The sequence below is a fragment of the Clarias gariepinus genome, chromosome 12 (genome assembly GCF_024256425.1).
Source record: "Clarias gariepinus isolate MV-2021 ecotype Netherlands chromosome 12, CGAR_prim_01v2, whole genome shotgun sequence".
NCBI classification, from domain to species: Eukaryota; Metazoa; Chordata; class Actinopteri; order Siluriformes; family Clariidae; genus Clarias; species Clarias gariepinus.
In genome coordinates, this window is record NC_071111.1 from 29,985,848 (window position 1) to 29,999,524 (window position 13,677).

A 13,677-nucleotide genomic window follows, 5' to 3' on the forward strand; every position below is an offset into this window, starting at 1 on the left:
TTTGAAAATGAAATGGCCGAGATATGGATCTGGGGCGGGTTAAGTCGATACATATTGGACAAGTTATTAAACGTGTAACGTTATATTTTAATCAGGAACAAAACACCACATTTTAAAGAAATTAGCAACAAATGTAAGATACAGCTTACACCTGTACGGTCGTGATTAAACAACGTCCCTCAGGACTTTTAGCAGAAAAGTGTGTACAGTTGGACAAATATTTATGAATTTTCATCAATTCAGTTTACTTGACTTTTATTTTGAGAGCCGTATTACTAGTTTTTTTTTTCACCGGATGAGAAGAGCCGTGTCTAGAACAACTCAAACAGCGAGTAAACACGGCGTAGCCGGACGCCTCCGGTGTGGGTTCACTCACGGAACATAATGTGTTTTAAAAACGTGACGCGGCGTGAGGCGATACCACGGGTCTCGTCCGGTGACCGACCGTCTGTATTTCACGAATCACACATATCGCTGTAACGTTTGCTGCATAAATATATATTGACGTATTGACTGAAGAAAGATGCATACAATAAACATCCAAGGGCAGCAATATATAGTTTGTCTGTTCGTTAAGTTATCTCGGGTATTTTCAAAAGTAATATTTCATAATAGTTCTAATGCAATATAATGGACATAGCGCTTATCAATGTGTATTAGCCTAATATTAATTATTTTGTCTCATTTAATAATAACAAGCTTAATCAAATCAAAAATGTAAGTTGTTTCAATCAGTCAATGGCATTTTAAGTGAGTTTTAAGCAAAATCATAACATAATGCTCACATTTCTATTGCAAAAGCAACTAAAGCTAGTCTACTTGACTGGCAAACATTAATAATGCCATTTATTTTTATTTTTAGTGGAAGCTCATGTCCATTCATGCATACCATTATAATCTGATCTATTTCTCCCTTTTCCTTGTGTGCAAAAAAGCTGCTGCTCCTGTTGTGTAACTATTTGACAGCCTGACAGATCATCATTTATTTCTCATAGCTAAAAAACCTACTTTCACTAGCTTAATGATATATATTCTTTTTAGATTAACTCATATGTTCTGTGATGTTTTCTTACCTCTAGACTTCTGAAAGCAGTTTGTAGCACATTGCTTGTGCTAAGTAAGTATCCTTTTTGGTTCACTCTTTCCAAGTTCTCACACATCAAAATAATATAACATTTAACATAGTTTTTGGTGATTTATTTATTTTTTCCCTTTACAGGAGCCAACATCCAGTCTTGACGAACCCAAAGGCTCTTTTAAGAGCCATCCACTCTGCATTACAGGTGTGTACATATTTGTTGCTGTCATTTTACTATTTATTTGGTGTCATTCAAATGTTAAGTTTGTATGTTACTTTACTACTGCTTTTCAGAGACCATTTCGGTGAAGCTCACCATGTAAGTACTACTGTAATGCTAGTTTGTGTTGGCGATTAGCACTGTATACATTTAGGTTCTCCTGATTCGAGATTAATGTTTGATTGCTCGAAAGTTTTAAAATCACTGCAGTATGTTAATACATTATTATGGAGCAACATCAACCTTTGGTGTAACAATGTTAAACATTTAAAATTACACACATTGTTTGCTTTATCTTCATAGTAAATAAGAAATGCTGCAGGCTGTTGAAATGTAACTTTTGTTTGTTTTTATTATTTTTTTCTTTTTTCTTGTTCGCAGCATTGGTCACACCTGGTGAAGCTCACCATGTAAGTACTACTGTAATGCTAGTTTGTGTTGACAATTAGTACTGTATACATTTAGGTTCTCCTGATTCGAGATTAATGTTTGATTGCTCGAAAGTTTTAAAATCACTGCAGTATGTTAATACATTATTATGGAGCAACATAAACCTTTGGTGTAACAATGTTAAACATTTAAAATTACACACATTGTTTGCTTTATCTTCATAGTAAATAAGAAATGCTGCAGGCTGTTGAAATGTAACTTTTGTTTTTTTTTTTTTTTTTTTTCTTTTTTCTTGTTCGCAGCATTGGTCACACCTGGTAAAGCTCACCATGTAAGTACTACTGTAATGCTAGTTTGTGTTGACGATTAGCACTGTATACATTTAGGTTCTCTTGATTCGAGATTAATGTTTGATTGCTCGAAAGTTTTAAAATCACTGCAGTATATTTATACTTTACTATGGGACAAAATAATAAATCATAAAGAAAATTGTACAATGTAAACTTAAACAAAAATGTGGTCTTGAGGACTTTTTTTTAACTGTTAACAAATCTAAATTGTCTTTTTTTTCTTCCTTTTTTTGTCTACAGTAAATTGTTCGTCTTGTCCATCTAGGTAAGTATGATTGTTAAACGTAGGGGTTATAGTTAAAGTAGGGATTATTGATTACTTAGATCAGCAAAAAACTCATTCAACTTTGTCTTCAAGTAACCCTTGACTTTAAAATATAAACACTATTCATTTGGTGTCATTCAAATGTTAAGTTTGTATGTTACTTTACTACTGCTTTTCAGGGACCATTTCGGTGAAGCTCACCATGTAAGTACTACTGTAATGCTAGTTTGTGTTGACGATTAGCACTGTATACATTTAGGTTCTCCTGATTCGAGATTAATGTTTGATTGCTCGAAAGTTTTAAAATCACTGCAGTATGTTAATACATTATTATGGAGCAACATCAACCTTTGGTGTAACAATGTTAAACATTTAAAATTACACACATTGTTTGCTTTATCTTCATAGTAAATAAGAAATGCTGCAGGCTGTTGAAATGAAACTTTTGTTTGTTTTTCTTTTTTTTTTTTCTTTTTTCTTGTTCGCAGCATTGGTCACACCTGGTGAAGCTCACCATGTAAGTACTACTGTAATGCTAGATTGTGTTGACAATTAGTACTGTATACATTTAGGTTCTCTTGATTAAGATTAATGTTTGATTGCTACAAAGTTTTAAAATCACTGCAGTATATTTATACTTTACTATGGGACAAAATAATAAATCATAAAGAAAATTGTACCATGTAAACTTAAACAAAAATGTGGTCTTGAGGACTTTTTTTTAACTGTTAACAAATCTAAATTGTCTTTTTTTTGTCTACAGTAAATTGTTCGTCTTGTCCATCTAGGTAAGTATGATTGTTAAACGTAGGGGTTATAGTTAAAGTAGGGATTATTGATTACTTAGATCAGCAAAAAACTCATTCAACTTTGTCTTCAAGTAACCCTTGACTTTAAAATATAAACACATTATAGGCAGACTGCAAGAACAATGTAAATGGCTATACATCAAACACTGCACAAACTGATTCCATTGTTCTATACTCACTGTTACAGCTGTGCAAGATAATCCAGGCTTTACTACAAATATTAAGTACCTTGTTTATGCATTCAAAACCATGATTGGATTGCAATGCAATGACAATGTAGTACAATTATTTAATCATTAAATGTAAATATGAAAAGTGTGTATGTATGTATGTATGTATACATATCTATCTATACATATCTATAGGCATATTTGTTTAAGAATGTAACTAATTTGTTGTTTTTTTTTCTCTGTTTGTTTGTTGTCTATCCTGTCCTGTCCTGTCCTGTCCTGTCAATACCTTATATCCTTTTTCACTCCAACCTTTGTCTTGCTTGTTTGCTTAAACCTTTGCCGGTTTCTTACTTTCTCTTCACAAACAAACAAAATAACTGGCCTGGCCTTTCCAAATGCTGCTGCTCTGCTTGCTGCTTGCTTGCTTGCACCCCAAACGCAACCTATCTGCACTCTCCCCATGCAAAACATTCCAAACGCACCTAAGCAGCTTGCTAACGCACCTTAAAAAAAGAGCCAGAATCCCAAAAAACAGAAGCCCAAACTTTGAATCCAAAAAAACAGAACCCAAAACACCCAAACCCAAAAAAACAGAACCCAAAACACCCAAACCAAAAACACCCAAACCTAACCCCCAAACTTAACCCCCAAACTTGAACCCATTTTTACAGTGCTGAAAGAAGGACGTGCTGTAGTTCCAGTCTGCCCTGCTGCCTTCTTGATCAACGCTGATCTGAGGACTACGTTGGAAAATCAGCAACAGCAAAACACATTTGTTTAATAACCAGCTGTTTTCCTTCACATAGTGTTCATTTTCTAGTCTTGTCTGGATCACATATTAAACTTTTGTATCACTGACTGCTTTAAATCTTTTTTCATTAAGAAGTCCACTTTCTGTTCGGTTGTTGTAACATTGATCTATATTGTATTAATTGATTTCACAACTGACATTATCATTTGGGTGACATTTTATACACCATTTTAATATATTTTTGGTGATATTCGTTTGAGCAGTTTAGTTCTGTATCTCAGCTTGTGCAGTCTTATATAGTGTATTCAACTCTACAGTGTTTTAGTTCTATTTCATATAGAAGTTAAATACCTTGAGCGAGATTACCTGTTTTAACATCGCATTTATTCAGTTGCTCTGTCCTTTTATAGCACATTCTGTCTATATATTTACCTTTACTGTTTACTGACAACGCTACAGTATATTTGTAGTTAAATACTTTGACATAAATAGTCTGATCGAATAATAGTTCCATTTCCATCGAATATTTTGTGAAAGATCAAATTTGTTTGTTTACCCATTGTGTCAAGTTTCAATTTAACTTGCAGTATAATTTATTTTTGAATAAAGTATAGAATTTGATCCCTCCTAATATCAGTTAATTTTTGGCTAAAATCTAGAATTTAAGAGGCTTTGTTTTTCTATTGATGAAGTATCTGTTAAAACTAATAGCTTAAACTGCTGTGATTGATTCATTGTTTTTTCTAACGAAAAAGGTTCGTTGAGTAACTTATTTATTTGCTACTAGTAACATAGTGTCATCACAATGCCTAGAAAAGGGAAGAGAAGTCGCAGCCAGAAGCAGCGTCGAAATCTCGAGTATTCAGTTGGTAACCATGGCAGCAACAATTCTGCATCAGGTACGACTGAGGTAAATCCGTACGTGCGGTCCGTTGTGGCGACCCACAGTCAAATTGATGCGAGGTACCGTGTGTACTCCAGAGGCCATCAATGTACGTGTAATTCATTAATGTTTCTCGCAGTGCACAATGAATGCAATGAGCTGCAAAGTTTGGATTTGGATCGCGTACTACAGAAAGGTGATGCCATGTATACTCGTGTCAAACAAACACTGCAAAGAAATGGAAAGTTCGTACAAGATTTCTTAAATTTTGACGAGCTCCCTGACACTATTAGGACGAACGTACGCTCCTACAGCATCCTCAAACATCCCCAGAGGTTTGGCTTTCTTCAAGACGCACCGGCTATTGGCCAATATGAAAACCTTGAAAACACGCTGCAATGTCTCAGAGCTGACGTGAGCGACGCGCTGCTAATGTGTGGAGCGATGTGTATCGCTGTGTTCAGAGATCGATCAGGGAGGTTTGGTTATTTTGATCCTCACTCCAGATCAATTCATGGAATGCCTGCTGAGGAAGGCACAGGTACGGCTATTTGTCTGACATTTCATCAACTGTCGGATCTTATCGAAAGGCTTTTAATTTTGTTTCAAGGGTGCTTTGATTTGAGAGACCAGGAACAGTTTGAGTTGCTACCTGTATCATTCATTCACATGATGACTGAAAGCTGTGTACGTACTGAAGTCTCCTGTGACCTTGAACATGAGGTGCAACCATCTGTCTCGTTTGAGAACAAAACTTCATCAAACAATGAACAATGTACATCTGCTGATGTCCTACAACATGTTCAAGTCCAAGATCCAGTTCAACAACTGTCCAAAACTGCTGTTAACAGAGCCACATCAACTGATGAACAAGCCCTCTTGATTAATCAAGATAAAATGGAAGTTCAGACTGCTGTCATTAAAAATCAAGACAAATTAAAAAAATTACCACTGAGTGAACTTCTGTCACAGGATCAGTTATCATTGTCAGCTCCAAATCACCAGAATTCACAATTCACGGCCAAGCAAACAGAAAAACTCAACAAGACTCGAAAGCGAAGGTCTTACTTTAAAAAATGGCACAAAGAAATGGTTCAGAGGCAAGGTGTTTATGACAAAAAACAGGCTGTACGTAAAGTCTATGATTATAAAACAAGCAGTGAATATAGACAAAGACATAACCAAGCCATGAAGAACAACTATTGGAATAATAAAAAATGCAGAGGGAATAAAAAGAGTAAAATAACCTTAAATTACAAGAATGATGAACAATTCAGAGAGAGACAAAAGAACTATATGATTCAAAATTACAAGAATGATGAACAATTCAGAAAGAGACAAAAGAATTATGTAATTCAAAATTACAGGAATAAAGAACAATTCAGAGAGAGACAAAAGAATTATGTAATTCAAAATTACAGGAATAAAGAACAATTCAGAGAGAGACAAAAGAATTATGTAATTCAAAATTACAAGAATAAAGAACAATTCAGAGAGAGACAAAAGAATTATGTAATTCAAAATTACAGGGATAATGTTAAGTATAAGGAACAGCATAAGCAATACCTTGTTGACCGATATTTAAAAGATCCAATTTTTAGGCAAAGACAAAAGGACTATTACACAAACCGATGCAAAAATGATCCTAATTTTTATAAAAAAAGAAAGGAAGTTTTACAGAAGCATTATCACTGTGATGCTCATTTTAGGGCTCGTCAGAAAGAATACTATTTATTCAAATCTAAAAACAAAACATCTGCACTTAAGATACTTCACAAAGTACATTGTGCACAAGAGATACAGTACAAATACAAAAAAATTTATTTGATGCGCCGGCAGAGAGAAACATTGCAAGATAACCAGCATGATATAGTACAAGATCAAGTCAGGTTAAGAGCCTTAAATATTTTTAGAGATGTTATAAAACAGGGGCCATCTTACGTATGTAAATGCTGTGCCAGAGCGCTCTTCTTTAATCAAGTGCGTAATTGTGAAGTGCATAAATATAAACAAAATCCCACAGTTGCTGCACTTTGCTTGACTGGAAACTATGTTCACATCTGCTCTGACTGCCCTGATCCATGTCCTTTGGAACACATGAAAACAGAATGGATCTGTCACAGCTGCCATACAACACTTTTGAGAGGTCTAATGCCAGATATTGCTGTAGCTAATAAGCTTCAGTTCACTCCCATTCCTCCAGAACTATGTGATTTGAATATTCTAGAAAGACATGTCATTGCAAAGTATATTCCCTTTGCGAAAATTTTAACACTTCCCAAAGGCCAACAGAGAGCTATAAAAGGAGCTGTAATTTCAGTTGCATCTGAAGTAGAAACTACAGTGAATTGTTTACCAAGACCCAGAAGTGAATCACAGCTGCTTACAGTGAAATTGAAAAGACGTCCGTGCTACCAAGGTCACTATCAGTTTCAGACTTTGAACATGCATAAGGTCTTGTCTGCATTAAGAAAACTAAAAGAAATCCATTCAGAATATAAAAATATCAACATTAACGCAGCACTGTCAGAAGAAGAAATGTTCAATGAGCATGAACAGTCCACAAATGACATCAGTGCTTCTGATGAGGAAATGGCAGTTGAGAGCAGCAGCCAAACGGAGAACGCTGAAGAACAGAGCAATGATAATCAACACAATGATTCAAGTGATGACACTGAGAATACTGCAGAAGAGCAATCAAGAGGCCTTGCTCTAGATACGTGTCTTCAGCCCCCAGATCTTGGTCAGCAGCTGTTGTCTTATGATGATGGAATATTTTGCATTGCTCCAGCAGCAAAAAACAGTCCTGTTAGCATTTTCAAAGTAAAAAATTTGGAAGCCATGTCATTCCCAGTAATGTTCCCTGATTGTAGAAATACTCTTGATGAGCCTGACAGAGCAAAACATGTTTCTCCCAGCAGATACTTTAACACAAGACTATTCTCTATTGACAACCGTTGTGCAAGAGACACAAGCTACATCTTCTTTGCTCAGTTTGTCACTGAAATGCACATGGCCACATCTAGCATGTCTATTCAGCTGAGAAAAGCAAAACCCATGACCCGTGATGGACGTAGAATAAACTGTTCACTGCTGCAGGACAAACAGGAGTTAGAAAAACTTGTGAATAATAAGGAGGCAACACGTTTCATGCAGCCATTGAGAGGGACTCCAGCATACTGGGAGAAAACTCTGCGTGATTTGTTTGCTATGCTGAGACAGCTGGGCACGCCCACATTTTTCTGTACTTTTAGTGCCGCTGAGATGAGATGGCCTGAAGTGATTACTGCTATTAAAGCACAGCAAGGTGAAACTGTGAACTTTGATGAATTAGACTGGTCTGAAAAATGTGAAATATTAAGAAGCAACCCAGTCACAGCCATGCGGATGTTTGAAAAACGTGTTGAAGCCTTAATGAGAGATCTCATCATGTCACCTGCTCGGCCTATCGGTGAGGTAATTGACTTTTTTTACAGAGTAGAATTTCAGTTACGTGGCTCTCCGCACATTCACTGCTTATTTTGGGTGAAAGATGCTCCAGAGTTTGAGAAGGATGAAGATCAGGAAGTTTGTGATTTCATTGATAAATACATCTCATGCAAATTACCAGATCCAAACAAAGACCCAGAACTGCACAGAATTGTAAGTGAAGTGCAGATGCACAGTCGTAATCACTCCAAATCCTGTAGAAAGAACAAGAAGCACTGCCGATTTGGGTTTCCTAAACCACCCATTGACGGAACCATGATAACCCGCTCCAGACCTCCTCCTGTAGATCAGTCTGATGAAGAGAATCAATCAGAGGAAAGAGATTATGCCAGTGTTGCAAAAGAACAGCTACAGAAGGTGTGGGATCTACTGAATGACTCAAATCAGAGTTTTGAAACCATTACAGAGCTCCTTAATCAAACAAACATGACTTATGAAGAGTATAGGAAAAATATTGAGGTTCTGTCTACATCAAGTGTAATAGTTATGGAAAGACGACCACAGGACTGCTGGGTTAATGGCTACAATCCAATGTTGTTAAGAGCCTGGAATGCAAACATGGACATACAGTTCATTCTGAACCCCTACAGCTGTATCATGTACATGCTCTCGTACATTTCAAAAGGTGAACATGAGATGAGTGATTACCTGAAGACAGTGATAAAAGACTCAAGTCATGATAACCTGTCTGACCGTGAGTGCATGAAGCAGGTCATGAATGCCTATTCAAAGAACAGAGAGGTCAGCGCTCAAGAGGCAGTCGCTCGCACATGCAGTCTGAAATTGAAATCATCGTCACGTTCTGTCATTTTCGTACCCACTGATGACAATGCTGTAAAGATGAGTTTACCAATGAAGTACTTACAGACTATGGATGATGACGTGGAGAATGTGTGGATGTCAGGATTGTCAGACAAATACAAGGCCAGACCTAATAGACCTGAATTTGAGAACATGTGCATGGCTGAATTTGCAAGTGAATACCGCATTGTTTATGGAGGACAGGCAAAAGGTAAAAATGTTTTGCCACTTCAAAACAATATGGGACGAATACAGAAAAGAACAAGGGGAAAGCCTGCTGTTATTAGATTTGCTCGTTTTTCACAGCAGAAAAATCCAGAAAAATTCTATGGAACTCTTCTAAAACTTTACCTTCCGTTTCACAGAGACGAACAGCTGAAGTCCACAAGATTCACGACACACGAATCATTTTATGCATTTGCTTCAGTAAAACTACCAGGCTCTGATGAACTGCAACGTGTGTTCGACATTGTAAATGAAAACCGGGAGAAATATGAAAAACATAATGAGGCTATAGAAAAAGCAATTGAGGATTTTGAACAGAATGGGCCAATTGAAGATGCATGGACTACACTGGCACCTGCAAATGAACTGATCAGATTGGAGAGCATTATGGAACGTGAAGCCACTGATCCTAATGAAGTGAACGAGCAAGAAGACATTCCTGAATACACAGCATCTACCTCGGTCAGTAACACAGCTATGCCACTCATGGAGGCCACTCAGCTAAATTCTGCACAGATTCGCAAAATGTATCAGAGTTTGAATCAAACACAGGCTTCAATATTTTATGCTGTGCGAGACTGGTGTAAAAGATGTGTCTCTGGTGAAAGTCCGCCACCATTTCTGTATTTTTTGAATGGAGGAGCCGGAGTTGGCAAATCACACGTTATTAAATCTATTCATACAGAAGCATCCAAAATCCTGCGTAGGCTTCCATGCATGCGAGAGCATACTGACATTTCACAGCCTACTGTACTTTTAACCGCATTCACAGGCACTGCAGCCTTTAATATTTCAGGTAAAACACTGCACTGTCTTTTGAAGCTCCCAAGAAGTTTGAAGCCTCCTTACCAAGGTTTGGGAAACAGCTTGGATGAAATGAGGGCAGACCTTTCTAATGCACATATTTTAATTATTGACGAAATCTCAATGGTGTCAAAACAGTTGTTTGCATATGTGAACTGGAGACTGCAACAGATTAAAGGAAACCAGAAACCTTTTGGTGGATTGTCCATACTCGCTGTTGGCGATTTTTTCCAACTTCCACCACTTGGAAGAGCAAAACCACTCTGTGTGTATGAGGATCATGTGCTGGACTTCTGGAAAGATCATTTTGAAATGATAACCCTGACACAGATAATGAGGCAGAGAGATGATCTTCCATATGCTGAGCTTCTCAACCGTCTGAGGGTGAAACAGAAACATGCAAAACTGGCTGATACAGACAAGAGCATGTTAGCAGCGGTCATAAGATCTTCTCCTGAAGAGTGTCCTGTTGATGCATTACACATCTACGCAACCAATAAAGAGGTAGACAGTCATAACACTGAAGCCATAACCTCACGCTTTTCTGATATTATTAACATTGATGCGCATGACTACAAAAAAGATCCACGAACAGGTGAAATGAAAAGGCAAGCTGTACCACTTAAAGGAGACAAACGTGATCTGATTGACACACTACAGCTTGCTATTGGTGCACGAGTGATGATTACTAGAAATATTGATGTAGAAGATGGACTGGTTAATGGGACTTTTGGAAATGTGGCAAAAATAACAGCTCAAAATTGGGGTGGTGTATCGGTTGTTCAATTAATTGGTCTTCATCTAGATAATGTGACTGCTGGACAGAAACATCGCAACAAAGCACCTGATGGAGATGACAATATTGTCTATATTGAGAGGTCAGAGGAACCACTAAAAAAAAAAGGAACGGTTCGAAGGCAGTTTCCTATTAAACTTGCCTTTGCATGCACTATTCATAAAGTCCAAGGAATGACAACTGATCGCAGTGTTGTATCTCTGAAGCACATATTTGAACCAGGCATGGCATATGTTGCTCTTAGCAGAACGACAACACTCAGGGGACTGCATATTACCGATTTTGATGAAAAGAAAATTTTCTGTGATCCAGAAATAAGTGCCTCCTTGGAGAACATGCCAAAAGCAGATTTTCACAATATTCAACCCATCCTTTATATTGTACAGGATTCAGAAATGAGTTCAGCTCTTAAAATCATTCATCATAACACCGAGGGACTGGAGTGTCATATAGATGATTTGAAATGCCACCATGAACTTTTACTGGCTGATGTTTTGTGTCTCACTGAAACACACCTGTCAGGCTCAGTTGTTCCTGCAAACCTCCAGCTGGATGGATACACCATGTACAAACGCAATAGACATGCATCCTACACAAACTATGTCCATTTGGCAAATAAGAATGGTGGTGGAGTGGCCATTTATGTGAAGAACAGCTTTCAGGTTTCTCCTCTGATGTACATACAGGGTGTTACTGACCTGGAATATTTGGTTTTGAAGATAAAAGCACCCAAACAAGCACTTCTTGCAGTGATCTACAGACCCCCCAGTTATAATTTAGCAGACTTTTTGGCAAACCTGAATGCCCTTTTGACATCTCTGGAGATCATGGATTTCAAGCCCATTATAGTGTGTGGAGACTTCAATGAAGATCAGCTGTCTCATCACAACAAACCTATTCTCAGTTTGTTTGAAGATAAAGGATACATGCAGGTAATCAGCACTGGGACAACAGAGACCAATACTCTACTGGATCCTGTATTTGTAAACGGTGCACACTCAAATGTCAGAGCAGGAGTTCTACAGACATACTACAGCTATCATGATCCTGTGTATTGTGTTTTAGAGTAGATACATCACATCTACTTGTGTAAATTTTTGTTCATCATTTAAAAAAAAATAATAATGCTACTAAAAATACAAATAAATTCATTGTATATTACTAAACATGTAATTTTGTGTTTATTTAATGTGTGCATGTGTGTGTGAATGTGTTTTATAGGGAAGGTGTGTGCGTGCGTGCGTGTGTGTGTGTGTTAGATAAAGAATGAATGGAGAGTGAATGTCCTTTCCAAGGATCGCCACCTTGACGTGGTGGAAAGGCTTGTGTGTTCCAGTGATCCCTAAAGTAAGTCATTCTGGAGATTTTTACTCTAGTTTGTCATGCTTAAGGGTGAGGTTCCAGACTAAGTGCGATCCAAAGGGACATAAACTAAATAAAATTATATTTTAAGCAAAATTATTGTGTTTGTCTTGATCATTTTATACACCATCTGTTCTTCAATTTGATACCATTCAGTGCTTTGACACAATCTGTATTGTTAAAACTGCTATATAAATAAAGGTGATTGATTGATTGTTGCTAAGGCGCTTGCTGAGGTACCTGGGGTGGTTGCTAAGATGTTGCTATGTGGTTTCTAGGCTACCTGGAGTGGTTGCTAGGGTGTTGCTATGCGGTTGCTATAGATAAAAGATAAATTAGAAATAGTATTAGTTAAATTGGTTAGTAATAGTACATAGAAGGGAAGTCTGATTGAGTCTATAGATAGATAGAAATAGTCAGATTACAGATAGATAGATAGATAGATAGATAGATAGATAGATAGATAGATAGATAGTGTCAGACAGATAGACAGTTACAGATATATAGATTGATAAATAGATAGATTCATGATTGAGTCTATAGATAGATAGAAATAGTCAGATTACAGATAGATAGATAGATAGATAGATAGATAGATTAGTTAGAAATAGTCAGATGATAGATAGATAGATAGATAGATAGATAGATAGATTAGTTAGAAATAGTCAGATGATAGATAGATAGATAGATAGATAGATAGATAGATAGATAGATAGATAGATTAGTTAGAAATAGTCAGATGATAGCTAGATACATAGATAGATAGATAGATTAGTTATAAATAGTTAGATGATAGATAGATAGATAGAAAGATTAGTTAAAATAGTCAGATAATAGATAGATTAGAAAAGTTAGATAAGTTTGAATGAGTTAAAATGTGTTAGAAATAGTACATAGAAGGGAAGTCTATAGATAGATAGAAATAATTAGATTACAGATAAATAGATAGATAGATAGATAGATAGATAGATAGATAGATAGATAGATGAGTTTGAATGAGTTTGAATGGGTTAGAAATAGTACATAGAAGAGAAGTTTGATTGAGTCTAATTGGCATTAGCAAGTCGGTGGTGTGGGGGATGGGTCGTGCATGCGCACGCACACTCTTCTGTGACAGACACAGAGAACCGCAAACTGTAATAATTAAGCTCTCAAACAAACGCTTTCCAACCGAGAACCGTAGGTCCGATCGCAAAAAATCTTTCACCGTGAGTGGCAAGAACTTCCTGAATACGACATATTGAATCCTCATGCCCGTAGAGTGTATTATATTGACGTGGT

The 13,677-nt window shown here is 36.8% G+C and overlaps 1 protein-coding gene and 1 long non-coding RNA gene across 10 annotated transcripts in view; one reads left to right on the top strand and one right to left on the bottom strand.

Moving 5' to 3' along the window:
• LOC128534133 (NACHT, LRR and PYD domains-containing protein 12-like) overlaps nt 1-13,677 on the bottom strand; it is a 192,121-nt gene that overhangs the window by 146,043 nt on the left and 32,401 nt on the right. The window lies entirely within an intron of this gene.
• Nucleotides 231-4,143, top strand: LOC128534561 (uncharacterized). Of its 9 annotated transcripts, XR_008361481.1 has the most exons (12): nt 231-559; nt 936-951; nt 1,080-1,117; nt 1,220-1,283; nt 1,373-1,397; nt 1,680-1,708; nt 1,991-2,019; nt 2,279-2,303; nt 2,483-2,507; nt 2,792-2,820; nt 3,067-3,091; nt 3,776-4,143. It is a non-coding gene; the product is annotated as an uncharacterized LOC128534561 (long non-coding RNA). The 9 variants fall into 9 exon arrangements; XR_008361480.1 differs by having other exon boundaries at nt 2,279-2,507; XR_008361482.1 differs by lacking the exon at nt 1,991-2,019 and having other exon boundaries at nt 3,773-4,143.